The 27,643-nt window shown below is 47.5% G+C and overlaps 1 long non-coding RNA gene across 1 annotated transcript in view; it reads right to left on the reverse strand.

The window, feature by feature from the left end:
- Positions 1–5,371: 5,371 nt before the first annotated feature.
- Positions 5,372–27,643, reverse strand: part of LOC138574371 (uncharacterized) — a 60,476-nt gene continuing 38,204 nt past the window's right edge. Inside the window, exon 3 of the long non-coding RNA XR_011303942.1 lies at positions 5,372–5,555. This is a non-coding gene — a long non-coding RNA (uncharacterized lncRNA). The remainder of the gene's footprint in view (positions 5,556–27,643) is intronic.

A 27,643-nucleotide genomic window follows, 5' to 3' on the forward strand; every position in this document is an offset into this window, starting at 1 on the left:
AGTATTTTTTTTAAATTGCTGGTGGTAGTTCTGACGAAGAGGGCGTTGCAGTAGTTTATTCTGGAGACTTTGAGGGCTCTTGCGATTGTGGCACAGGTTTCTGTGGAGATGAAAGGTCTACTGATGTTGATCAGTTTGGTGGTTATGCTGATGCAGTGGCAATTGGATTTAGCTGTCTAGTTAGGTATAGTGAGGAGTCAAGATACAACTCCAGAGTTTTAACTTCTTTAGAGACTGGGACAGTGAGGCTGTCAATCATGAAGGACCTTTATACTCAATCTAATTTATTTAGGAGTGGTTGCGATCCGATCAGGAGCTGCTCGGTCATGTTGTCGTTCAAGCACAGTTAGTGTAAGGTCATCAAATCCTGAATAGTTATATAGACCATACAGAAAGTGTTGGAGTCAGTGTTGTAGGAGCCTGTTATGGGTAGCAGGATTTGGGTGCCATCCACATAGTTACTGCAGGTGATGCCCAGGGTGTTGAGCAGGTTGAAAAGTGGTTTAGTGAAAATATTGTATAGCGTTGGGGAGATGCATGAACCTTGTGGAACTCTGCAAGTGACAGGGGCTGGAGGGGCAACATTCGAGGCTACCTTAAGAGGTGCCATCCAATGGACGAGAAGTATTCTTATCACTGGTAGTATGAAGTGTTCCAACCAACCAACCAGGTTGTGTGATAGGGACGTTAGTATAGTGATGACTATGTTTGAGGGGTTGGACCTGGGTGGGGTTGTAGATACTGGACTAGCCAATGCTGGACTCTAATGTATAGGGATACATAAGAGTCTTGATTAGCATAGTCAATCATTGGGCCTCATTCCGAGTGTGGTGGTCCAGAAACAAGTGTGCCGGTAATCTTACCAGCACCCTTTTTTCCCGTCTGCCACACTATGAGTCTGCCTGCAGGGGCCATAGCGCCCGGAAGGTCTGACCTGGCTGGGCGCATCGGCCCAAGTAGGCAGAGTCGTCACTGCTTCTATCTCCCCACTCCCATGGGGAATGGGGAGTTACCAAATCTGCAGCCAGACTTCCTGCTCCGCTGGGACTTGGAATGTCCCGGTGGCACCGGGAAGTCAGGTGGTGAATTTGGTGTTTCTGGATCTGCAGCAACCCACCAGCGGATTACCGCCAACCATGTTATGAGGCCCATTTTGTGTGAAACTGTCACATGTTATTTTTGTTATTATGCATATTGTGCAGCTTTGCACCTTATCATCCTCGGCCCGACGTGGGCTTGTTGAGTTTTTTTGCATCTTGCTGGACTCCTGGCCGAAACGTTGTTTGGTAATAAAGTGAATAAAGCAGTTTTTTCTTGCACTTGGCGCACTTCCCCTATTTTGTTAATGGACTGGATTTGCGTGCATTGATGCAGCAGTGAATAAAGTGGGCCAATTCCAAGAAGAGGCAGAAGAGAAACCAAGGTCTGAGACCCAACACCAGGATGAGTTCTGAGCCATCTTCCTCGTGATGGTACTTGGCAGGGAAGTGAACCCGGTGGGCCTGATTAAAGAAGCAGTGAAAGCAGAATTGGGTGTTATAGTGTGGGGACGCCTGATGGAACGAAGTCCAGGGGAAGGGAGCCATTCCCCCAAGCTATCTGAAAATGTACATCAGGAAAAGGGAGTCATTTTCCTGACCCACCTGAGGGAGTACCAGAATGTTTGGGACTCCACTATCAGGGGAACAGAGCTATTCCCCCTGACAACATGTCAGACCCGAGACTGCTTTGAACTGAATAGAACTGTTACAACAAACCAGGAACTTGAACCCAAGAGAAGGGAGTCATTCCCCTGGGATCAGCGAGAACGATACTAGTTTAGTTATAGTTTCTAGTCTGAAGATCAGAAGCAAGTTTTTCATGACACAGGACGTGGACATTGTGAGTTGACAGACATCCTGGCAGTCACATCAGATCTTTTAGTTGAGGCAGGTAAACCACCCCCCTAAAGATAGGTATAGTTAGGTTTCCTTTTCTCCTTTTCACTGAATAAACATATTTGCCCACAAATATGGCACCTTTTGTATCAGCCTCCTGCTTCCGCACCCATACACTTCCCATACTTCAAAGAAACAAGAAACTCAAAGAAACATGCATACATCTATCAGTACTGCAGCTCATGGGTGAGGAGGTCTCACCGCGATACACAGCCCCATGAGGCTATAATTGGAGAAGGTCAGCCTTATCCCGTGTTGACAACATTCGAGAAACATTCTAATAGCGAGAGGCTGGTATAATGATTTAAGAAAATAAAAAAATAACTTAGAACGCTAAGCGTGAATAATATGCAAAAACAATCCTCTCTTGCAAATGCCAAACTGAAATATGGATGAAATGTGCATCATTGCAGAATTTATGGAGTCACAAGTCTAGGCTGGGCCTATCCTGTGCATAGCAGTAATGCAGTGGGGTGCATATACTGCTCTCATGCACCCCTACAGTAGTCAAAGCTCACATTCTAAGAGTTGATATGAATCCTCTTTACATGTTAGTCCACATATAATTGTCATAACATGTTTGTTTTCTACGGCACACATAATACTCATAGGTTGCACGTCCTGTCTCTGAATGCAGGCTCAACCGTCTCAGTGGTCTCCCTGTTGGACCATATGGAGTCATGTGTGTTCTCCACGAGTTCTCTGTTCTGGGTTTCTCTCATTTCCTCTCCTGTGCACCCCTGACATCCTCTCTCCTCACACCTGTATTTCTCGATATTCCTATGTATCTGACAGGGAAATCCAGTCTTCTTGTGTATCGGGGTGAGGGTCTATAAGGGGCATTTGGTTTTTGTCTGTACAGCGTCCGGAATTCAAGAGAGTGCATGGCCCTAAATGTAGCCTTCTTTTGAGAATTGCTGTAACATTTTACAATATGCATCTCATTTAACTGTAATGGGAATGTTTGTTTTGCCAGCTTGCCATATAGAACAATAGAAAACCATGGGAAAACGATAGAATCTACTAGAAACAAAGGTTAGATTCGCAAAGTGGCATAAACACATTCCGATGCTCCTCTCTGCACACGTGTACGCACTCTGCAGTGGGGCGTGCCCAGCAGAGACGTTTTTATGGTAGGGCAAATGGGGCACTTGCCCAGGGCCCCCACCTTGGAGGGGGGCCCCACAAGGCTGCCTGATCTAAAGAAGTAATATTCCATTGTTCACCAGACTTAAATAGCACGTGACAAAATATTTTATGGCATGCTGCTGAGCTTCTTAGCCCATTGACTTTCTGTTTTGACAAGTACATTCTGCTATGATCAATTCATCATGTAATGCCTTCTGTGTTAACTATGGTATACCTAGTGTGTGTGTGTGCTCCTAACAGCACAACTCTGTGGCATTCTTTCCTGCCTGTGGGAATTATGTTTATCACGTGCAATAGCTCAGCGTGTCAAGCACTCATTGTAGAGATATGTGTACTTATGCAAGATTAGAATAGCACATTCCAGCAAAGCTGGCTGAGCCTTTCCCATGTCTGAAGTTTATAAACCTACCTGCATATGTACCCTGGTTTTATAGCACAAGAGGTGCTTTTATCAGCAATGTACCTGCACCAGATAGGAGTTTCTATAAAAACGAACATATCATCTGTATGGTGAAGTTCTAGAACCTATGCAATCACCTCCACTGATGAGCATAAACTGTTAGAGGTGAATACGTATCCAAATTCAAGACTGTGGAACAAAAGTGTCCATGCTTGTATCCTGGCTTTGTCAACAGACGAAACAGTGATCCTGGTCAAATCATCTAATATCTTTTACATTACTGTGCTGTCTTCTGTGAGGTTTGCCTTCTTGAAAACAGTGGCATTGTTCAGCCCATTACTTGATCTTTCTTCTTATGTAGGACATTTGACTGAAAGGGGTGGTAGACAGAAGAGAGCAGACCAGATGCTGCAGGACTCGGGCAAGCATATTTTAAGGTCTGTGGTTTGCTTTTTGGTAAAAGTCAAAGGTTTTTATGCACCTTTACAAATGACAATGTCACAAGTCATTGTTTTGGAAGTATTTAAAGCTTTAAAATACTTAAGAAAACTCCATATTAAATGTGTTAAATCACATGGATTGGTCCTTATATTCTTCCCTTGATGATGGAGAGAATGAAGCTAGAATCATTCCCATTTTGCGTAACACCCTTCTATGATATTTTGTTTTTATAGTCATGTTTGTTTATGTGATTTGTGTACTTTCCAAGTCATTTTTATAAAATGGGATTGTTTTAGTTCAAGTTAAGAACAGGAAAAGAAAATGTTCAAATGCAGAAATTTCATAGTTGGATAGTTGGCACAAATCCCAGCTCACCCCTTAAGCAATGTGGGATCCTGGGCATCTCAATTAATCTTGTATTGCCTAACCTCTCAAAATTGCCAGTCCCTAAACCTTTCAAAATTGTCAGCCCTTCAGAGTGATTTCCTTCTCAGGGTGTGATCTTCATAAAAGCCTCACTCATAGTTTCACTGGCTATAGTGAGGCTTCCACTATAGTAGTGAGCATTGATATATTGAACACCACAGCACTTGTTCCTTTGATCTCTAATCGCAACACTATTTGAAAACCATATCCCATTTCTTATCTCAATCTGTCTGGAAACAGACACCTTCCTGGTAGCTTCTAATCTGCATCCACTATCCATGCTATGGTATGTGTAGATTTCTCCTTCCTTCCAAGTAGTCTCCTCTATCCATGCTTGAGCATGTTTGCATTCTCTGCGGCAGCTAATGTGAGTTTCTGCCTATTCCGGCTTACATGTACCTTTTACATACAGTCCTGCATTAATAGTATAGGCTGCATACCTTCCTGAATGATATTGATAAAACGTCTCCTGTATCTATACTAAAACTGAAGTAGACTGCTAATGTTGGCCATCAAATGCTATTTGTTTATCATTCTGGTTCTAGCAAGAATGAAGAGGGTAAGGGGACTTAAAGGGAGTGAACATGCTTACTTTTGCATGCTGCGAGGCGGCATATCAACCTATAGATTGTGATCAGGATAAAGGGGTGGGGGTGCAACCAGATATTCTTTATCACTTAATTCCTTTGGTTTGGTGGAGGGGGGCCCCAAAGATGTCTGTGCCCAGTGCCCCAAAAGTGTTTAAGATGGCACTGGTGCCCAGCTTGTCTGAGGGGGCAGGCTGTCCTTACTGCTGGGGGGCTGGAACACATTCTGCCCATGCAGAGGGACTACAGGCCAAGACACAGCCCCACGCCACGCAGTGGGCTGCAGCACACCGGTCTTCTCTAGTAGTATAGAGGATGGGGAGATAAGACACAGCAGTACAAGGGCCTACAACATGAAGTCCAGTAAACCCCCGCTGTCCCCCCTGCATTGGCTATTTCCCTTCTGCTTAATAATACAGACAAGTCTGGAGCGGTAATGCTTTGCTACTTTATTGGAGAAGCGACACAAGGGAGAGCAAGATCGTGGGGGGTTCTGCAGAATCAAAGGCTTGTTATCCGTGGAAGTTGAACAGCGCCCCCAGCGTTGGAGGAGAGGAGTAGCCATCAGTCATCACGCGCTCCTCATGGACTTCCTTCCGGTTCGGCGGTGTCAGCCTATGAGAGAAGAGCATGCAACACTCATCAACTCCTTCCTGGACAAACTGGCATTGCACAGGCATCTAATAAAGACTCCGTCCAGCTGGATCCCATATTCCCATTAAAACACCAGAAAGGCATTAAGTGTATCCGATGGCCAGAGGGTGTACACACTGTATAGCTACTTACAGAGGTGCACTGCTAAGCCTGTCAGGGCTCTAGAGAGTGATGAGGACCTATGTTACTATTGCGACCCCATAGTGAAAGGCAAGACCTGCTGTGTAGCTGTACTATACTTGTGAGGACCTTGTTGACACACAACCTACCAGCACAAGCCTCACTAAGGACTAGTTCCTCGCAGTGGCAGCACCACGTCCACACTGCTGTGTGTTTGAACGTGCTGTGTTATCATTTACAAGGTTCAACACCGTTATTAATCCATGTGGGTTATGCTATTGCTAACCCTGGGCTATTTACATAACAAGGCTTCCGGGTGAAAGAAAATAATAGAACATTTTTGGGAACGTAGATATAAAGCAAGCAATCAAATACAATGAACCATTATGTTTCAAGAACCTCGACAAATCGGCATCCAGAGGACCCATGATTTGGAGGAAGTGTGCGTGGGTGTCGCTTCACCATCACGCTGTTCCTTCGTAGATATGTTATGTTATGTTAAAGCTTCTTATACCGGGCACTGTTGCCTCCTGACCGGCTTCTTGGCGCTCTTGATAGTGCTGTCTGGGACAATCGTTCCTCGGCCAGGGTGTTTTCCAATCAAGTGATGGGTGCCGCTCAAACTAACACACTTGGCACTTCTCTTTAATTTTATCGGGTGGTGAGTTTGGGTCCAGAGGACCTGGTTCATGCAATCTATTAGTGGGGAAAGCCTGCAAGGTAAATCTGTGCTCTGTGGAGCCATTAATACCACGCCATGCGCGAGTCTATGACGCTCTATTTTCATTTCTATCCCAGTAACTCCATCTACTGGGATTTCCTTTCCATCAAAAGGATGTAGTTCCCCAAGGCAGCACTGGAGAAGAAAGGACACTGGCGCTGCTTCCACGTGGACATGTGCATTCTGGGATGTATGATAACACACATTTCACCTCTAGTCATATGTACCCCAAAGATACGAGGCCCCATCACAAAAGCATGGAGTAGGCTATTTTCAGCCTCCAACTTTATATCATATGATATGGCATAAATAATGCGCCAGTACACAAGTGTTTCTAGGCGCGGAAAACAACCTAGTGCAGAATGAAGGGTGCAGTTCCCTGTCTATAGAAGACTAGTGCAGAATGAAGGGTGCAGTTCCCTGTCTATAGAAGACTAGTGCAGAATGAAGGGTGCAGTTCCCTATCTATAGAAGCCTAGTGCAGAATGAAGGGTGCAGTTCCCTATCTATAGAAGCCTAGTGCAGAATGAAGGGTGCAGTTCCCTGTCTATAGAAGCCTAGTGCAGAATGAAGGGTGCAGTTCCCTATCTATAGAAGCCTAGTGCAGAATGAAGGGTGCAGTTCCCTGTCTATAGAAGCCTAGTGCAGAATGAAGGGTGCAGTTCCCTGTCTATAGAAGACTAGTGCAGAATGAAGGGTGCAGTTCCCTGTCTATAGAAGACTAGTGCAGAATGAAGGGTGCAGTTCCCTATCTATAGAAGCCTAGTGCAGAATGAAGGGTGCAGTTCCCTGTCTATAGAAGCCTAGTGCAGAATGAAGGGTGCAGTTCCCTGTCTATAGAAGACTAGTGCAGAATGAAGGGTGCAGTTCCCTGTCTATAGAAGCCTAGTGCAGAATGAAGGGTGCAGTTCCCTGTCTATAGAAGCCCAGTGCAGAATGAAGGGTGCAGTTCCCTATCTATAGAAGACTAGTGCAGAATGAAGGGTGCAGTTCCCTGTCTATAGAAGCCTAGTGCAGAATGAAGGGTGCAGTTCCCTGTCTATAGAAGACTAGTGCAGAATGAAGGGTGCAGTTCCCTGTCTATAGAAGCCTAGTGCAGAATGAAGGGTGCAGTTCCCTGTCTATAGAAGACTAGTGCAGAATGAAGGGTGCAGTTCCCTGTCTATAGAAGCCTAGTGCAGAATGAAGGGTGCAGTTCCCTCTCTATAGAAGCCAAGTGCAGAATGAAGGGCGCAGTTCCCTGTCTATAGAAGCCTAGTGCAGAATGAAGGGTGCAGTTCCCTGTCTATAGAAGACTAGTGCAGAATGAAGGGTGCAGTTCCCTGTCTATAGAAGCCTAGTGCAGAATGAAGGGTGCAGTTCCCTGTCTATAGAAGACTAGTGCAGAATGAAGGGTGCAGTTCCCTCTCTATAGAAGCCTAGTGCAGAATGAAGGGCGCAGTTCCCTGTCTATAGAAGCCTAGCGCAGAATGAAGGGTGCAGTTCCCTGTCTATAGAAGCCTAGCGCAGAATGAAGGGTGCAGTTCCCTGTCTATAGAAGCCCAGTGCAGAATGAAGGGCGCAGTTCCCTGTCTATAGAAGCCTAGTGCAGACTGAAGGGCACAGTTCCCTCTCTATAGAAGCCAAGTGCAGACTGAAGGGCGCAGTTCCCTGTCTATAGAAGCCTAGCGCAGAATGAAGGGCACCATTAACTGTCTATAGAAGCCTAGTGCAGAATGAAGGCTGCAGTTCCCTGTCTATAGAAGCCTAGTGCAGAATGAAGGGTACAGTTCCCGCTCTATAGAAGCCAAGTGCAGATTGAAGGGCGCAGTTCCCTGTCTATAGAAGCCTAGTGCAGAATGAAGGGTGCAGTTCCCTGTCTATAGAAGCCTAGTGCAGAATCAAGGGTGCAGTTCCCTGTCTATAGAAGCCCAGTGCAGAATGAAGGGCGCAGTTCCCTTTCTATAGAAGCCTAGTGCAGACTGAAGGGCACAGTTCCCTCTCTATAGAAGCCAAGTGCAGATTGAAGGGCGCAGTTCCCTGTCTATAGAAGCCTAGTGCAAAATGAAGGGGGCAGTTCCCTGTCTATAGAAGCCTAGCGCAGAATGAAGGGCACCATTCACTGTCTATAGAAGCCTAGTGCAGAATGAAGGGTGCAGTTCCCTGTCTATTGAAGCCTAGTGCAGAATGAAGGACACTGTTCACTGACACCCAGCTCATCTTCAGGCTAACCTCTGCCTCCTCCTCCATTTCCCTCATCTTTGACTGTCTGTCTGCTATCCAGGAGTGTTGTGCTGCCAATGACCTCTGCCTTAATGCCTGTAAGACTGAGATTCTCCTCATTGGCACACATTCTCCTCATTGGCACACCCGCTCCCTCCTTCCCTTCAGCTCTCTGTCCGGCCTCCCTTGGCCCTCTTCCAGATCCCAGCTGTAAGGCTAAAAAACTCGGAGTCATCTTCGACTCTACACTCTGCTTCTCTCCTCACATCTCTGACGTCTCTAAGAAGTCACACTACCAGCTGCACCTCCTCAGAGGCATACTTCCTTTCCTCTCCTTCCCCCAGAAGCTCACTGTCTCCAGGTCTCTGATTCTCTCTAAGCTGGACTATTGCACCAGCCTCTTTCTAAATCTGCCTGCTTCTACTCTACCAAAACAAAAGAGTTGATGGCTGGAAGGTTTAGAATAAATCTTGACCTCTGGCAACCCTCCAGACCACTGTTCTTCGCCTGCCAAGCCATTACAAAAGGGGAAAAACCATATGCAAATCAGGCTTGGTCCCACCCCCAAAGGGGTAGTCCAGCCCGAACTGCTAGGTCACATCCCTTTTGCACGAGACCACAAGCATCCCCAGACATGTTTCAGCCTTGTTGGGCGTCATCAGTGAGGAGAAGCTTGGGTCTCTAGGCCCAGCAGGCAAGGGACCCACGTCTGGGCATACCCTTCCCACTCGGGGTGACAATAGCAAAACAAAAGAGTTGATGGCTGGAAGGTTTAGAATAAATCTTGACCTCTACGCCCTCTTCATCTTATCCAGAACAGGAACGCGAGACTTGTCCTTGGCCTCAAGCCCAGGGATCGTATCTCTCTAGGACTGAAACCTCTGCACTGGCTCCCAGTGGCTGCGAGGATTAAGTTCCAAACCCTCTGCATTGTCCATAAGGCCTTCTGGGGCCTGGGGTCTCAATACCTTCAACTCTCTCTCCCTAAACACCTTCCCTCACAAGCTCTTTGCTCATCTACCTCAAACTCCCTCAGAGTCAGTCGCTTCTCCAAGCAACGAGTTGGTGCTAGATCTCTTTCTTCAGTTGGTGCCTCCCTCTGGAACCACCTCACTGCCTCCCTGAAGTTTGAGAAGAATCATCTTCGATTCCAGAAGCACCTCAAATCCTTTCTCTTTGCTTCTGCTTTTTCTCCTCCTCTCCCTTGCTGACTTCCTGGCTGACACTGAATTTGCACTGGTTACCTGGTCACCCTCTGATCTCGGGCCTAGGTCCCTTCCCCTGCCAGTCGCACTTCTGCACTGCCTTCCCGGCTTCCCCGGCACCTGGGGACTGGTCTGTACCCCTATGGTCCCACCACCAGCACTTGACACCTGATGGCTGCACTTATCCTTGCACTTGCCACCTGCTGGCTGCACTTATCCTTGCACTTGCCACCTGTGGGCCGTACTTTTACTATTTATCTTTATTTACTTATTTGTTTATTTTGTTTGGTTCTTATACCATGTACTGCACCATGTACTGCACTGTCCTCTCCCCCTTCTCCCTCACACTTCTCCTCCTTCCCATTCCCGTGCACTTCCGTGATCTGAATGACACCTGGCCTAGTAGGATTGTTGTTTGTCCTCCCTTGTTCCCGCTCCCCTGCCTCGTTGTTAGGGAGAATTCTCTGTTTAGGCTGAATTTCCTAACCTAGTGAGTCCCCCAGCAGCTTTGCTGGATTTCTGGAGTTTGTTTTTTTCCATCCTGCCAAGAGTGAGACTCTTTTTCTCCCACTCTTGGACATGTATGTGTGTAATTCCTTTGAATGTCACTGTGTTCTATGGGCTATGGGGTCTTTTACTCCATAGGGTCTCATATGTTTTTCTATGTGTGTTACTCCTCACCCTACGTGCCGTAACACTGGGGCGTCCTAGCGGACCCCCACCATAGACTCCATACCCGGGGACTGACTACTGTCTCCCCAGGCATGTAAAGTCACCATTGGCTTTACTAGACCTAAATTTACTAACAGAACTAGTACAAACCATCTTATTGTGGACGTACTAGTAGGGGTAATTCGATTACTCCTGGATCTGTTACTCGAGAGGGCACTGTCCCGTCCCCCCTCATCGAGTTTTGGCTGGTGGCAGTGGAAACTACTTGTTATGTTCGACCCCGAACATAACCCTATGGGATTCGTCCCATTGTTGGAGATTGACACTTTTTCTCGTTAATCTCTAACCTACCACCGGTCTACTTATCTTAAATAAGTTTATCGGATGCTATTTTCTGCCAGAACTTGGTTTGTAAAATGGCGTCTGTGTTCGTCTCTGTGACTCCTAAACCAAAGGTCGAGCCCTTTGTTCCACTTTTGGCGGGCTCTGTACAGAGACCCTCCAAAGTGGTGCCATTCTGTCTGGGTTACCACAGGGGTGTGGGAGGGGGTTTAGGCACCCTGGACCGAGTTGCCTTGCCAACTCCGGTCGCACTCTGGAGTGATTGGCCCAAGTGGTGAGCCTTCCCGCTCACCACTTAGCATGTGTTGATTGACAGCTAGGCTGAATGAATGGGGGCTTTCAGAAGTCGCCACAGGACCTAAGAATCCGACGAGGGTAACGCTGAGCCGACCCGCAACGACGACACCTCCGGTGGAGCCCTGCGGAACCGACTCACCACTTCCCAACGACAGAGGAGATCTCCCTGCCAGAGAGTCTCTTCCCCTGGCTGGTGGGAACAACCAGTCCCCTTTGCTTTTTATTCGCCTCAGGACGCACTGATCGAATTGCCCGTGCAGAGCACCTCGGCAACCGGATAGCCACTACCCCTGGACCGTGACCAAAAGGTGGTGCCTTGTGATGGAGCACTCCGCGGCTGGTCTCTTCCCTGGTGGTGCACCGGACTTCACTTTTCTTCGACGACGAGCTCATCTCTACTCTTGGCAAAGACCCGACGTGCATCCACCACCAGGAACAACTGCCCCCGCCGGAGCTGCCCTCCACAACAAGGTACCGTGTCCGCCTGGCTTCCCTTTCGATCGGTTCGAGTGAGGTGTCTTAATCCTCTCCGTTCCGTTGGGTCGCCTCCAAGCTTTTCTCATTTATTGTTCTGAACTGGTTCAATCTGCCGATAACAATTTGCTACAAAGACTTGACTGCATCTCCACTAGAGACTTTTTGGGACATCGTGCCTTGCCTCTCTCCGAGTGGGCCTGGCCTCTGAACTTTATGATCTATTGTGATTCTTGCCTTCCTGCCTTGCATTTTATCCGCGAAGGATTGAACTGTGTTGATTTCATAACCTGCCTATCTTTTTCTCTCCCGTCCTAACTAATATTCGAGTGTCATCTAGGTTGAGGTATACACCTCTGTCTGTAAATAAGTGGTACCGGTAGAACCTAGACTTGTCGAAATATTGCTAGGGGGATTGATTGTTTCTTCTTCGTAGAGTAATTGTGTTTGATTTGTTTGCCGTGATAGTGCCATAGTGTTTTTCATAGATGTTTTGTTATAAATAAATACCTTAATATCTTTACACTAAGCCTCGTTGCGTGTTTGCTTGTCTTGATGTGAAGGATTGCCCTATTGTGTATACTCCACATACTGCTCAACTCTTCTTGAGGGAAGTCTGACTGCTCAGCCACAGCTACCAAGTGAATCTGTGTGGTACAGACTGCTACCAAGTGGGTTCACCGCCAAACACCTGTAGTCCTAAATCTTTTGCAGTGGTCCCAGAGGGAACTGCACAGGTTTCCGCCTAACACTGGTGTACAGCGGTGGGATTTGTATCGAGTATACAGTTTAGAGTGCTTTTCGACACTGTAGGATAACTAACCACAAAACTTTGCACAAAAAGCAACTTTCAAAAAACATGTCTACGATGGAAACTTACAGTCAAGAGTCCTTGTCAGGTGAAAATACTGAGTCTGCGAGCTCTCTGTAGGCAAGAGAATCTTCCTGTAAGAGGCAAGAAGTTAGAACTAATAGAGAGATTGCTGGCGAACCAAAGTCTGGGTACTGGTTCAGAGGAACCAATCTCTCCAGCGAATGTAGATAACAGTGATGGTGTTGATCTGAATCATAATTCTGATGATAGCGATGAAGAGGCTGACGAGGACGGAGAGGCTAACGAAACTGTCTCCCCTGCTCCTCAACCTGCCTTACCAGCTGTGCCTATGGGGCCCATACCAGATCCCACAAGCAACCCTGCTTATTTTGAACTTGAAAAAATGAAGCTCGAACTAGAATACAAACGGTTCTTGGCTCAATCTGAACGAAACCAAGAGCTCGAGTTCAGACGGATGAATGCCCAGGCTGAGCAGAAGCAAGCTGAGTTAAGACTCAGGGAAATAGAACTTAATCACGAGTTAGAGATGAAAAAGTTGTCTATGGAAAATGCTTCTCTCTCCTCTGGTTCCTCTAGGAGCTCCAGTCCCAAAAGACCCCGGATGCCGAAGGAATTAGTGGGTATGTATGAACCGAGATTGGATGTGTTGGATTGGTTGAAACTGTTTGAATACAATCATGGGCTCCAGGACATCACCGGGAATGCTTTGCTTCCCTGGTTATTCTCTAGGCTCCCTCCTGTTGTGACTGATGTGGTAATGGAGTTGGGGGAGGCGGATAAGACGGATTACGAAAGTGTGAAACTAGTTTTAATAGCTAGATTCGGGAAGACCCCTTCCCAGTATCTTAAGAGGTTTAGAACCCTCAAAAAGCATGATGGTACCCCTTGGGCTACCTGGGTGAGTGAAGGGTTGAAAAACTTAGAGGGATGGATTAAGGGTTACAAAGTGAACACTTATGAGGGTATGAGGAATCTTTTTATGTTGGAGTCTATTTATGATGCCTGCTCTCCTGAGCTCAGACAGCACTTGGCTGATTCGAAGGAATTGGATTCCCGGAAGCTAGCTAGGGCTGCTGACTTGTGGGTTGCCAACAGGGCTACTCATAAGGATTCTGGGGCAACTCAGAAAAAGGATGAGGGAAAACAGCCTAAAAAAGACTCAAAAGAGAATTCTAATAACTCACATTCCAAAGAGGGCCCCAAACAAAACCAGAAGGGTAAGCCACAGGGAAAACCACAACAGAATAGTGTGTCTTCTGGTGCCAAACCGGAAGAAGGTCAGAACAAGCCACCATTCCAGAAAGCAATCGGAAAATGCTTTTTTTGTGGCTCGACTGACCACGTGAAAGGAGATCCCAGATGTAAGGGTAAACCTTCAGGGGTCCAGCTTGTCTTCTTAGCCTTCGCTCCAGAGGAGGAAGTCCAAATGGCAAGTGGAAATGTTCTACTGCTAGCTGACGAACCCATTGAAGTCTCAGCCAGCGTTTCTTTAGTATCTCTGGGGTTGTGGGAACAACAGAATTTAGATGTCTATAATTCTATCCCCGATAATACTAAAGAGTATTATAAGGACAGTGTCCAGGTGAATGGTCAGGAGACTCCTGCCATTAGGGACACTGGGGCCAGCATAACGGTGGTGGATAAATCGTTTTTTCAGGCTGAGGATGTTGCTAAGGCACCCAAGCGCCTCACCAAGTTAGCTGGAGGGCCTGTGCAGATGCTTCCCCAATTACCAGTTCTCATCCAGTGTAACGACATGACTGTGAAGATACCTGTCAGCAAACAGAGTGAGGTACCAGGACGCGTACTGTTGAGTAACGATTTGAAAACTCTCTGAGTTGTATCGCATACTCCCAGACCCCCTAGTAAACGGTTACAGGAGCTAACCAGACCTGCAAGAGAGAGGACCATGCGCGGTACTCTCCAGGAGATGATGAAGAAAGAAATCACTCCTGCTCCACTGGAATTGCCGGCCGCTGTCTCCAAGAAATCAGAAGCGAAAGGGAAACCTAAGACTTCTATCCCGAAACCAGCAGCCAGCATTCCAGTGCAGCCAACACAGACTTCCCCGCGGTTGTCCAAAGTTACACCCGTAACTCCACCTCCAGCCAAGGCTGAGAGGGAGGTACAACCCTGTGTGGTCGAATTAGACTCTGAGGAAGAGCTAATGGAAGGCCAGGAACTCATTGGAGATCTGGATCCTGTTGACCATCCTGAGCTGCAGTCTTTACTGGCAGAAGGTGGGCCCAGCAGGGCAGACTTCAGTAAGGGACAGAGAGAATGTCCAACTCTGGAAGGTCTTCGCCACCAGGCAAAAGCTCAGGCTGAAGGGCAAGAGCCTGGGAAATACAGGTTGCACTGGGAAGATGGCCTCTTCTACAGTGAACCAACCGAGTCTGCACCTGGAGGCTACAAACGACTTGTAGTACCCCAAGAGAAGAGACCACAGTTCTTGCAGTTAGCCCACGAGATACCTTTGGCTGGTCACTTGAGTTTCAAGAAGACTAAGGAAAGGCTCTCTCTCTATTTCTATTGGCCAAAGATGGGGGCCGAAGTAGAAAAACACTGCAGGAGCTGCCACACCTGCCAGACCTCTGGTAAGGTTGGCTCCAGGAATGTGGCACCTTTAGTGCCTCTCCCAGTCGTGGGAGTCCCATTTGAGAGGGTAGGGATTGACATTGTTGGTCCCCTTGATCCCCCAACCTCCTCAGGCAACAGGTTTATACTTGTTATAGTAGACCATGCTACTAGGTATCCTGAGGCAATTCCTATGAGGACTGTTACAGCTCCGGCTGTGGCTAAGGCCCTCCTTGGTATTTTTACTAGGGTCGGGTTTCCTAAGGAAGTAATCTCTGACAGGGGGTCAAACTTTATGTCCCACTACATGAAAGCCATGTGGAAAACCTGTGGAGTTACTTACAAGTTCTCAACAGCATACCACCCCCAGACCAATGGATTGGTAGAAAGGTTTAACCGAACCATGAAGATCATGATAGGGGCTTTAGAAGAACCCCTTAAGCGTAAGTGGGACCTTCTACTGCCATGCCTTCTCTTTGCTTATAGAGATGTCCCTCAGGAGGGTGTAGGTTACTCGCCCTTCGAACTACTCTATGGTCATCCCGTCAGAGGTCCATTGGCCCTGATTAAGGAGGGATTGGAGAGTGCTCCTTCCCCAAGCCAGTCAGAGTGACTGACTACGTGATAGGTCTCCGGAGGAGAATGTCACACATGATGATGGAAGCAAGCGATAACTTGAAAGCTGGACAAGCATTGGTCAAGCACTGGCACGATCAAAAGGCTAACATGGTTGAGTTCGCTCAAGACCAGCTCGTTCTCGTTATGATCCCAACAAGGCAGAGGACCTTGCAAGATAGGTGGATGGGACCCTTCCGAGTCGTGGGTAAACTCGAAGAGGTTAACTATCTGGTGGACTTGGGCAATCCCAAGGAGGCTCCGACAGTCTTTCAGACCAACCGACTTAAAGCGTATGTCTCACGACCTGATGTAGGAGCGTTGCTTCTAGCATCATCCGAGGAAGAAGAAGAGAGTGAAGCTCTTCCGGATCTCCTCAGAGGCTTACCTTTAGATGAAAAAATTGAAGGAGTAAATCTCTCCTCCAATCTGACACCCGAGCAACAAGACGAGTGCAAATCTATGTTGAATAAGTTTGCCTCTCTGTTCTCGCTTTCACCAGGCTTGACCCCTTGGGGCCAGCACGACATACTCACTGGTGACTGTCTGCCAGTCAAAAGCAGAGGATACCACATGTCAGAAAATGTACGAACCCACATCAAAGGTGAGGTCAGCAACATGCTCGATCTCGGGGTAATAGAGCCCTCTACTAGTCCATGGTCTAGCCCAGTTGTGTTAGTACCAAAGGCCGGATCTAAAGAACTTAGATTCTGCGTGGATTATAGAGCTCTTAATGCGGTCACCAAGACTGATGCCCACCCTTTGCCAAGAACAGATGAGTTGGTGGATAAACTTGGCGCCGCCAAGTTCCTCAGCACATTTGACTTGACGTCAGGCTATTGGCAAATAGCCCTGACAGACCATGCCAAGGAGAAAACTGCATTTTCTACCCCCATTGGCCTCTACCAGTTTAAGGTAATGCCTTTCGGATTGAAGAATGCACCTGCTACGTTTCAACGGATGGTAAACCAGGTTCTTAATGGGATGGAGGACTTCTGCATGGCATACTTGGATGACATCGCAGTGTTCAGCAATTCCTGGGAAGAACATGTAACCCACCTGAGAGATGTTTTGCAGGCTCTTGGACGAGCCAATCTGACCATAAAGGCGAGCAAATGCCAAATTGGACACAGTAAGGTAGTCTATCTTGGACATGAGGTAGGAGGTGGAGAAATAAGGCCTTTGCTCAGTAAAATTGAAGCTGTGCAAAATTGGACAACACCGACTACTCAAACCCAGGTGAGAGCCTTCCTAGGCCTCACGGGGTATTACAGGAATTTCATAGAGAACTATGGGACCATAGCTTCTCCACTGAATGTCATCTCCTCGCCCAAATTTCCTAAAAAGGTTAAATGGAACGAGGAGTGCAATCAGGCTTTTGAAAACCTGAAAAAGGCTCTTTGCCAAGCCCCAGTACTCAGAGCTCCTGATTACCGCCAACACTTCATTGTACAGACAGATGCTTCCAATGTAGGAATAGGTGCCGTACTCAGTCAACTGGATGGGAAAGGTAGAGAGCACCCCGTTTGCTTCATCAGCCGCAAGCTGAAGGATCCTGAAACAAGGTGGGCAACAATCGAAAGAGAGTGCTTTGCTATCGTGTGGGCTCTGAAGAAGTTTAGGCCGTACTTGTATGGTTCTACTTTTGTCATTCAGACTGACCACCAACCCTTGAGATGGTTAATGCAAATGAAAGGGGAAAACCCAAAACTATTGAGATGGTCAATCTGCCTGCAAGGGTTTGATTTCACCATTGAGCAGAGGTCAGGGTGTCAACACCAAAATGCTGATGGTCTCTCTAGGATGTATGTCATCGACTAGAGGTATGAGATTCATCCAGGAGTGGATTAAATCCTCCTATCCCTTAGTCTGGGGGGGGCGAGTGTTAGGGAGAATTCTCTGTTTAGGCTGAATTTCCTAACCTAGTGAGTCCCCCAGCAGCTTTGCTGGATTTCTGGAGTTTGTTTTTTTCCATCCTGCCAAGAGTGAGACTCTTTTTCTCCCACTCTTGGACATGTATGTGTGTAATTCCTTTGGATGCAAATGTGTTCTATGGGCTATGGGGTCTTTTACTCCATAGGGTCTCATATGTTTTTCTATGTGTGTTACACCGCACCCTACGTGCCGTAACACTGGGGCGTCCTAGCGGACCCCCACCCTAGGCTCCATACCCGGGGACTGACTACTGTCTCCCCGGGCATGTAAAGTCACCATTGGCTTTGCTAGACCTAAATTTACTAACAGAACTAGTACAAACCAACTTATTGTGGACGTACTAGTAGGAGTAATTCGATTACTCCTGGATCTGTTACTCGAGGGGGCACTGTCCCGTCCCCCCTCGTCGAGTTTTGGCTGGTGGCAGTGGAAACTACTTGTTATGTTTGACCCCGAACATAACCCTATGGGATTCGTCCCATTGTTGGAGATTGATACTTTTTCTCGTTAATCTCTAACGTACCACCGGTCTACTTATCTTAAATAAGTTTATCGGATGCTATTTTCTGCCAGAACTCGGTTTGTAAAATGGCGTCTGTGTTCGTCTCTGTGACTCCTAAACCAAAGGTCGAGCCCTTTGTTCCACTTTTGGCAGGCTCTGTACAGAGACCCTCCAAAGTGGTGCCATTCTGTCTGGGTTACCACAGGGGTGTGGGAGGGGGTTTAGGCGCCCTGGACCGAGTTGCCTTGCCAACTCCGGTCGCACTCTGGAGTGATTGGCCCAAGTGGTGAGCCTTCCCGCTCACCACTTAGCATGTGTCGATTGACAGCTAGGCTGAATGAATGGGGGTTTTCTGCATAAAAGCAGGGCTTTTGGGACTGGATCTTAAGAAGTCGCCACAGGACCTAAGAATCCGACGAGGGTAACACTGAGCCGACCCGCAACGACGACACCTCTGGTGGAGCCCTGCGGAACCGACTCACCACTTCCCAACGACAGAGGAGATCCCCCTGCCGGAGAGTCTCTTCCCCTGGCTGGTGGGAACAACCAGTCCCCTTTGCTTTTTATTCGCCTCAGGACGCAGTGGTCGAATTGCCCGTGCAGAGCACCTCAGCAACCAGATAGCCACTACCCTTGTACCGCGACCAAAAGGTGGTGCCTTGTGATGGAGCACTCCGCGGCTGGTCTCTTCCCTGGTGGTGCACCGGACTTCACTTTTCTTCGACGACAAGCTCATCTCTACTCTTGGCAAAGACCCGACGTGCATCCACCACCAGGAACAACTGCCCCCGCAAGACCTTCCCTCCACAACAAGGTACCGTGTCCGCCTGGCTTCCCTTTCAATCGGTTCAAGTGAGGTGTCTTAATCCTCTCCGTTCCGTTGGGTCGCCTCCAAGCTTTTCTCATTTATTGTTCTGAACTGGTTAAATCTGCCAATAACAATTTGCTACAAAGACTTGAATGCATCTCCACTAGAGACTTTTTTGGACATCGCGCCTTGCCTCTCTCCGAGTGGGCCTGGCCTCTGAACTTTATGATCTATTGTGATTCTTGCCTTCCTGCCTTGCATTTTATCCGCGAAGGAATGAACTGTGTTGATTTCATAACCTGCCTATCTTTTTCTCTCCCGTCCTAACTAATATTCGAGTGTCATCTAGGTTGAGGTATACACCTCTGTCTGTAAATAAGTGGTACCGGTAGAACCTAGACTTGTCGAAATAGTGCTAGGGGGATTGATCGTTTCTTCTTCGTAGAGTAATTGTGTTTGATTTGTTTGCCGTGATAGTGCCATAGTGTTTTTCATAGATGTTTTGTTATAAATAAATACCTTAATATCTTTACACTAAGCCTCGTTGCGTGTTTGCTTGTCTTGCTGTGAAGAATTGCCCTATTGTGTATACTCCACATACTGCTCAACTCTTCTTGAGGGAAGTCTGACTGCTCAGCCACAGCTACCAAGTGAATCTGTGTGGTACAGACTGCTACCAAGTGGGTTCACCGCCAAACACCTGTAGTCCTAAATCTTTTGCAGTGGTCCCAGAGGGAACTGCACAGGTTTCCGCCTAACACTCGTCGCACCTTGAAACACTTGTGTATAGGCGCGTTATAAATGCCATATCATATCATATCATATCATATCATATCATATAGAAGCCTAGTGCAGAATTAAGGGTGCAGTTCCTTGTCTATAGAAGCATAGTGCAGACAGAAGGGCGCGGTTCTCTGTCTATAGAAGCCTAGTGCAGAATGAAGTGTGCAGTTCCCTGTCTATAGAAGCCTAGTGCAGAATGAAGGGTGCAGTTCCCTGTCTATAGAAGCCTAGTGCAGAATGAAGGGTGCAGTTCCCTGTCAATAGAAACCTAGTGCAGCATGAAGGGTGCAGTTCCCTGTCTATAGAAGCCTAGTGCAGACTGAAGGGCACAGTTCTCTGTCTATAGAAATCTAGTGCCGACTGAACGGCGCGGTTCTCTGTCTATAGAAGCCTAGTGCACAATGAAGGACACCGTTCAATGTCTATAGAAGCCAGGTTTAGAATGAAGGGCGCAGTTCTTGTCTAAAGAAGCCTGGCGCAGAATGAAGGGCGCAGGTCCCTGTCTATAGAAGCCTAGTGCTGAATTAAGGGCGCAGTTCCTGTTTATAGAAGCCAAGCGTAGAATGAGCATATATGAGCGTAACAGAACTGAATCCTGGGGCACATAGACTATGGAGTACAGACTGGTGCAGAACACACCATACAGTGAGCGGATATGAGAGGTATCAGAACTGAATCCTGGGGTACATAGACTATGGAGTACAGACTGGTGTAGATCACAACATACAGTGAGCGGGTATGGGTGGTATCAGAACTTAACCCTGGAGCACAAAGACTGTGGAGTACAGACTGGTGCAGAACACGACATACAGTGAGCTGATATGGGTGGTATCAGAACTTAACCCTGTGACACAAAGACTATGGAGTACAGACTGGTGTAGAACACGACATACCATGAGTGGATATGGGTGGTATCCGAACTTAACCCTGGGCACAAACACTATGGAGAACAGACTGATGCAGAACACGCCATACAGTGAGCGACTATGAGAGGTACCAGAACTGAATCCTGTGGCAAAAAGGCTATAGAGTACCGACTGGTGCAGAACACGAGCTACAGTGAGTGGATATGAGAGGTATCAGTGCTGAATCCCAGGTCACAAAGACTATGGAGTACAGACTGGTGCAGAACACGACATACAGTGAGCGTATATGAGATGTATCAGAACTGAATCCTGGGGCACATAAACTATGGAGTACAGACTGGTGTAGAACACGACATAAAGTGAGTGGATATGGGTGGTATCAGAACCTAACCCTGGGGCAAAACCTCTATGGAGTACAGAATGGTGCAGAACATGACATACAGTGAGCGGATATGAGATGTATCAGAACTGAATCCTTGGGGAACATAGACTATGGAGTACAGACTGATGCAGAACACGCCATACAATAAGCTGATATGGGTGGTATCAGAACTTAACCATGGGCACAAAGATTATGGAGTACAGGCTGGTGCAGAACACGACATACAGTGAGCAGATATGGGTGGTATCAGAACTTAACCCTGGGCACAAAGACTATGGATTACAGACTGAAGCAGAACACACCATACTGTGAGCGGATATGAGAGGTATCAGTGCTGAATCCCAGGTCACAAAGACTATGGAGTACAGACTGGTGCAGAACACGACATACAGTGAGCGGATATGAGAGGTATCAAAACTGAATCCTGATTCACAAAGGCTATGGAGTACAGTCTGGTGCAGAACACGACATACAATGAGTGGATATGAGAGGTATCAGAACTTTATCCCGCTGCACATAGACTATGGAGTACAGACCGCTGCAGAACACAACATACAGTGTGCGGATATGGGTGTTATCAGAACTTAACCCAAGGGCACACAGACTATGGCATACAGACTGGTGAGCAACACAACATACAGTAAGCGGATATGAGAGGTATCAGAACTGAATCCTGGGGCACAAAGACTATGGAGAACAATCCGGTGCAGAACACGACATATAGTGAGTGGGTATGAGAAGTACACTAGATACAGTGAGCGGATATGGGAGGTATCAGTACTGAATCATGGGGCATAAAGACTATGGAGTACAGACTGGTGCAGAACATGAGATACAATCAGCGGATATGGAAGGAATCAGAACTTAACCTGGGTCACAAAAACTATGGAGAACAATCTGGTGCAGAACACGAGATATAGTGAGTGGGTATGAAAAGTACACTAGATACAGTGAGCGGATATGGGAGGTATCAGAACGTAACCCTGGGGTGCAAGCACTATGGAGTACAGACTGGTGCAGAACACGAGATACAGTGAGTGGATATGAGAGGTATCAGAACTTAACCTGGATCACAAAGACTACGAAGTACAGTCTGGTGCAGAACGGGAGATACAGTGAGCAGGTATGAGAGGTATCAAAACTGAATCCCGGGGCACAAATACTATGGAGTGCAGTCTGGTGCAGAACATGAGATACAGTGAGCGACTATGAGAGGTATCAGTACGGAATCCCGGGGCACAAAGACAATGAAGTACAGACTGGTGCAGAACACGACATACAATGATGAGCGAATATGGGTGGTATCAGAACTTAACCCTGGGGGACAAAGACTATGGCGCACAGACTGGTGCAGAGCAGGACATACAGTGAGCAGATATGAGAGGTATCAGAACCTAACCCTGGGGGACAAAGACAATGGCGTACAGACTGATGCAGAACACGCCATACAGTGAGTGGATATGAGAGGTATCAAAACTGAATCCCGGGACACAAAGACTATGGAGTACAGACTGGTGCAGAGCACAATATTCGTTGAGCGGACCTGAGAGGTATGAGAACTGAATCCCATGGCACAAAGACTATGGAGAACAATCTGGTGCAGAACACGAGATATAGTGAGTGGATTTGAGAGGTACACGAGATACAGTGAGCGAATATGGGTGTTATCAGAACTGGATCCTGGGACACAATGACTATGGAGTACAGTCTGGTGCAGAACATGAGATACAATGAGCGGATATGGAAGGTATCAGAAACTAACCTGGGTCACAAAGACTATGGAGTACAGTCTGGTGCAGAACGGGAGGTACAGTGGGCAGATATGAGAGCTATCAGAACTTAACCCTCGGGCACAAAGACTATGGAGTACAGACTGGTGCAGAACATGAGATACAGTGAGTGACTATGAGAGGTACCAGAACTGAATCCCGTGGCACAAAGGCTATAGAGTACAGACTGGTACAGAACACAAGAAAAAGTGAGCAGATATAAGCGGTATCAGTACTGAATCCCGGGGCACAAAGACTATGGAGTACAGACAGGGGCAAAACACGACATACATTGAGCGGATATGCGAGGTATCAGAACTGAATCCCTGGGGAACATAGACTATGGAGTACAGACTGGTGCAGAACACGACATACAATGATGTGCAGATATGGGTGGTATCAGAACGTAACCCTGGGGCACAAAGACTTTGGCATATAGGCTGGTGCAGAACATGACATATAGTGATCGGATATGAGAGGTATCCGATCTGAATTCTGGGGCACATAGACTATAGCGTACAAACTGATGCTGAACACGCCATACAATGAGCAGATATGAGAGCTATCAGAACTTAACACTGTGGCACAAACACTATGGAGTACAGACTGGTGCAGAACAAGAGATAAAGTTAGCGGATATGAGAGGCATCAAAACTGAATCCCGGTGCACAAATACTATGGGGTACAGACTGGTGCAGAACATGAGATACAATGAGCGGATATGGGAGGTATCAGAACTTAACCTGGGTCACAAAGACTATGGAGTACAGTCTGGTGCAGAACAGGAGATACAGTGAGCGACTATGAGAGGTACCAGAACTGAATCCCGTGGCACAAAGGCTATAGAGTACAGACTGGTGCAGAATATGAGAAAAAGTTAGCAGATATGAGAGGTATCAGTACTGAATCCCGAGGCACCTCAGATATGAGAGGTATCAGTACTGAATCCCGAGGCACAAGACCATGGAGTACAGACTGGTGCAGAACACAACATACAGTGAGCTGATATGAGAGGTATCAGAACTGAATCCTGGGGCACATAGACCATGGAGTACAGACTGGTGCAGAACATGACATACAATGATGAGCGGATATGGGTGGTATCAGAAAGTAACCCTGGGGTACAAAGACTATGGCGTACAGACTGGTGCAGAACATGACATACAGTGAGCGGATATGAGAGGTTTCAGAACTGAATTCTGGGGCACATAGACTATGGCGTACAGACTGATGCCGAACAAGCCACACAGTGAGCGGATATGAGAGGTATCAAAACTGAATCCTGGGGCACATAGACTATGGAGTACAGACTGGTGCAGAACATGACATACAGTGAGCAGATATGAGAGGTATCAAAACTGAATCCTGGGGCACATAGACTATGGAGTACAGACTGGTGCAGAACATGACATACAGTGAGCAGATATGAGAGGTATCAAAACTGAATCCTGGGGCACATAGACTATGGAGTACAGACTGGTGCAGAACACGACATACAGTGAGCAGATATGAGAGGTATCAAAACTGAATCCTGGGGCCCATAGACTATGGAGTACAGACTGGTGCAGAAAACGACATACAGTGAGCGGATATGAGAGGTTTCAGAACTGAATTCTGGGGCACATAGACTATGGCGTACAGACTGATGCCGAATATGCCATACAGTGAGCGGATATGAGAGGTAACAGAGCTAAATTCTGGGGCACATAGACTATGTAGTACAGACTGATGCAGAGCATGCCATACAGTGAGTGTATATGAGAGGTATCAAAACTGAATCCTGGTGCACATAGACTATGTAGTACAGACTGGTGCAGAACATGACATACAGTGAGCGGATATGAGAGGTATCAAAACTGAATCCTGGGGCACATAGACTATGGCATACAGACTGGTGCAGAACATGACATACAGTGAGCAGATATGAGAGGTATCAAAAAAGAATCCTGGTGCACATAGACTATGTAGTACAGACTGGTACAGAACACAACATACAGTGTGCGGATATGGGTGGTATCAGAACTTAACCCTGGCGCACAAAGACTATGGAGTACAGACTGGGGCAGAACACAATATACATTGAGCAGATGTGAGAAGTATGAGAACTGAATCCCATGGCACAAAGACTATGGAGAACAATCTGGTGCAGAACATGAGATATAGTGAGTGGATATGAGAGGTACACGAGATAGAGTGAGCGAATATGGGTGGTTTCAGAACTGAATCCTGGGGCACAATGCTTATGGAGTACAGACTGGTGCAGAACAAGAGATCCAGTGAGCGGATATGAGCGGTATTAATTCTGCATCCCGTGGCACAAATACTATGGAGTACAGACTGGTGCAGAACGTGAGATACAATTAGCGGATATGGAAGGTATCAGAACTTGACCTGGGTCACAAAGACTATGGAGTACAGACTGGTGCAGAACATGAGATACAGTGAGCAACTATGGGACGTACCAGAACTGAATCCCGTGGCACAAAGACTATGGAGTACAGACTGGTGCAGAACACGACATACAGTGAGGGGATATGAGAGTTATCAGAACTGAATCCCGGGGCACATAGACTATGGAGTACAGACTGGTGCAGAACACGACATACAATGATCAGCGGATATGGGTGGTATCAGAACGTAACCCTGGGGCACAAAGACTATGGCATATAGACTGGTGCAGAACATGACATATAGTGAGCGGATATGACTGGTATCAGATCTGAATTCTGGGGCACATAGACTATGGCGTACAGACTGATGCCGAACACACCATACAATGATCAGATTTGAGAGCTATCAGAACTTAACACTGGGGCACAAACACTATGGAGTACAGACTGGTGCAGAACAAGAGATAAAGTTAGCGGATATGAGAGGTATCAAAACTGAATCCCGGTGCACAAATACTATGGGGTACAGACTGGTGCAGAACATGAGATACAATGAGCGGATATGGGAGGTATCAGAAATAAACCTGGGTCACAAAGACTATGGAGTACAGTCTAGTGCAGAACAGGAGATACAGTGAGCGTATATGAGAGATCTCAGAACTGAACCTTGGCGCACAAAGACTATGGAGTAGAGACTGCTGCAGAACATGAGATACAGTGAGAGACTATGAGAAGTACCAGAACTGAATCCCGTGGCACAAAGGCTATAGAGTACAGACTGGTGCAGAATATGAGAAAAAGTGAGCGGATATGAGAGGTATCAGAACTGAATACCAGGGCACATAGACTATGGAGTACAGACTGGTACAGAACACGACATACAATGATGAGCGGATATGGGTGGTATCAGAAAGTAACTCTGGGGCGCAAAGACTATTCCGTACAGACTGGTGTAGAACATGACATACAGTGAGCGGATATGAGAGGTTTCAGAACTGAATTCTGGGGCACATAGACTATGGCGTAGAGACTGATGCCGAACAAGCAACACAATGAGCGGATATGAGAGGTATCAGAACTGAATCCTGGGGCACAAAGACTATGGAGTACAGACTGGTGCAGAACACAATGGGCCTCATTACGACCCTGGCGGAAATTGACTGACCGGACCGCAACAGCGTAAATAGCGTTTCCGCCATTGCACGAAGGAGCAAAGTGCGGCCAATCACGACCCATCGGGCACGAGCATTACGCCATGGCGGAATCCGAAAGGCTGCGATGGCGGAAATGACCCCAAAACGGCCCTTACCGCCGCCGTACGCTGCACCAGGTGCAATACCGCCACCCATCTTAGCGGTCACCGTAATGAGCGGTCACCGTAACGAGCGTGCACCGCAAATTACGGCCACCGTAAATATACGGAAACGGAAGTAAAAGCATGTGGCCGGAACGGGAAACAGCACGCCGCACAACTATAAAATCCGAATCCCAACACAACCATAAAAATCCGACCCTGACACACATCCCAACCCGTTAGCAACCCCAGTCAAAAAAATAAATATGGGAAAGGTAGCCAAGAAAGCGTGTGACCGCAAGCGGCAGGTACACTTCTCCCGAGAGGAACTGACCGTGCTCACCGAGACCCTCCAGGAAAATGCCGCCGTCGTCTTCTCCAGTCAAATGACCAGGACGGCCCTTGCCAACAAGAAGGCCATATGGGCCCTGGTGGCACAGCGCGTAAGTGCGGTGGGGACAACACCCCGCACGCCACAGCAATGTCGCAAGCGGTGGGACGACCTGCGGATCCGCGTACGCAGCATACTTTCTGCGAACAGGAACATCGCCACAGCTACCGGGGGGGGTTCAGAGTCGCCCATCAAGTTGACCCCCTGGGAGGAAATCTGCGCCTCCACCATAGGAATGGAGAGCATAGAGGGAGTCGGAGGGATGGAGAAAGGAGTGCCGACATCCGGAGAATCAGGTAGGTTGGCCAAGAGAAACAATGCGAAATCCACAAACCACGAACATGTGCAGTACCATGTGACCCCATAGTGCAATACATACTTTGCCCTGACAGCGCCCTCTAAAAGTCAGAATGAACAAACAAATCAATCAAGAAGCCATAAACAACCCCTACATGTGCAGCATGCACCCCCTAACTGCAGGCAGCCAAATGAATGCATCCTCAATCCACACGAAAATGAGACCACCTCCAAGGCCCAGTCCCAAATCAGCCTCATGTACCACCCCAATGCATTTGATACGTTGCCATTCCAAATCCGACAGACCCATAACTAACGCTCGCCCCTCTTTACTCCACCACAGGGTCCGATACCAACGACGAGCTGCAGGACACCCCTACCAGCACGCCTGCAAAGAGGGCCAGGACCAACGTCCCAAGAGCCTCCACCTCAGGTGCAAGGATCAAGACACGGCAGCAGCAGGAATCAAGTGGCAGCACACTGGAGGGGACTGCAACAGGCACCCCAGCAGCCAGCAAGTCCACAACCCCAGCACCACAGGTCCCCCCCAAGAACGTATCTGATGGCACTGC

This window comes from Ambystoma mexicanum, chromosome 1p (assembly GCF_040938575.1).
Source record: "Ambystoma mexicanum isolate Mex_15411 chromosome 1p, UKY_AmexF1_1, whole genome shotgun sequence".
Classification (NCBI taxonomy): Eukaryota; Metazoa; Chordata; class Amphibia; order Caudata; family Ambystomatidae; genus Ambystoma; species Ambystoma mexicanum.